The following is a 1,629-nucleotide window of genomic DNA, read 5'->3' as shown; positions in this document are numbered from 1 at the left end:
GGGAAAGAATTCCCGGCGTTCCCGTCGCATCTCAAGAGGAGGCGCTCTCCACAGGAAAGGAGAGAGGAACTCCAGGGTCGTGCCACCATTCCAAGAGTCCCCCAGATGTGTCAGTCCATTCCAGAGGAACCTGTTTTCCCTGCACTGCCTTGACGTTCAAGCCGATGATCGACTCCCACCACGTGTGCACGTGGGACAGCCCTGTGGGAAAGCCTCGTGGGAAAGCCTCGTGGGAAAGACTCGAGGGAAAACCATAGATCCTTTGATCCACGCGGCGGACTGCGTGACACTGCTCCTACCGCCCTGGAGGAAAGCGCAAGTGCATGCCCGCATTCGAGACGAGGACTGACTCCCCTGGGGAGACTCCAGAAGAACCCCAAGATCCATGTCAGCACTGGAGAGGAATCCTCAGGTTCCGGCCCCGAGTCCACATAAGGTCTTAGGACCCGGCATCGACAGGAGAGGAATCCCGAGAGGCCCCCGAGGAACTCGCATGGGGACTGGCCTTTCCTGAGGCCACCAGAGCGGGTCCCTGAGGTCCCGGTCGTAAGTCGAGAGCACCTGCCACAACTCGAGAAAATCCAGGAGGTTTTGCCCTCCAGGTGAGATGAGGCCCATTTCCGCTGAGGCTTCTCGAGGCTAATCACATCTAACCACTGGAATTTCCAAAGGGTCCTTCACACCCTTGCTGCAACTCAAGAAGTTCCCGACATACCCGTCTCCACTCGAGAGGAAGCACGTGGGGTCCCGCACACATCCAGGGGAGCCCCGTTTCCGCCTCCTAGCTCGAGATGAGGGATCCTTTCCCTGTTTCGTAGGGAAAGAATTCCCGGCGTTCCCGTCGCATCTCAAGAGGAGGCGCTCTCCACAGGAAAGGCGAGAGGAACTCCAGGGTCGTGCCACCATTCCAAGAGTCCCCCAGATGTGTCAGTCCATTCCAGAGGAACCTGTTTTCCCTGCACTGCCTTGACGTTCAAGCCGAGGATCGACTCCCAACACGTGTGCACGTGGGACAGCCCTGTGGGAAAGCCTCGTGGGAAAGCCTCGTGGGAAAGACTCGAGGGAAAACCATAGATCCTTTGATCCACGAGGCGGACTGCGTGACACTGCTGCTACCGCTCTGGAGGAAAGCACAAGTGCATGCCCGCATTCGAGACGAGGACTGACTCCCCTGGGGAGACTCCAGAAGTACCCCAAGATCCATGTCAGCACTGGAGAGGAATCCTCAGGTTCCGGCCCCGAATCCACACAAGGTCTTAGGCCCCGGCATCGAAGGGAGAGGAATCCCGAGAGGCCCCCGAGGAACTCGCATGGGGACTGGCCATTCCTGAGGCCACCAGAGCGGGTCCCTGAGGTCCCCATCATAAGTGGAGAGCACCTGCCGCAAGTCGAGAAAATCCAGGAGGTTTTGCCCTGCAGGCGAGATGAGGCCCATTTCCGCTGAGGCTTCTCGAGGCTAATCACATCTAACCACTGGAACTTCCCAAGGGTCCTTCACACCCTTGCTGCAACTCAAGAAGTTCCCCGACATACCGTCTCCACTCAAGAGGAAGCCCGAGGGTCCCGCACACATCCAGGGGAGCCCCGTTTCCGCCTCCTAGCTCGAGATGAGGGATCCTTTCCCTGTTT

Source organism: Ovis canadensis, chromosome 17 (genome assembly GCF_042477335.2).
Source record: "Ovis canadensis isolate MfBH-ARS-UI-01 breed Bighorn chromosome 17, ARS-UI_OviCan_v2, whole genome shotgun sequence".
Taxonomy (NCBI): Eukaryota; Metazoa; Chordata; class Mammalia; order Artiodactyla; family Bovidae; genus Ovis; species Ovis canadensis.
This window is presented reverse-complemented; position numbering follows the sequence as displayed.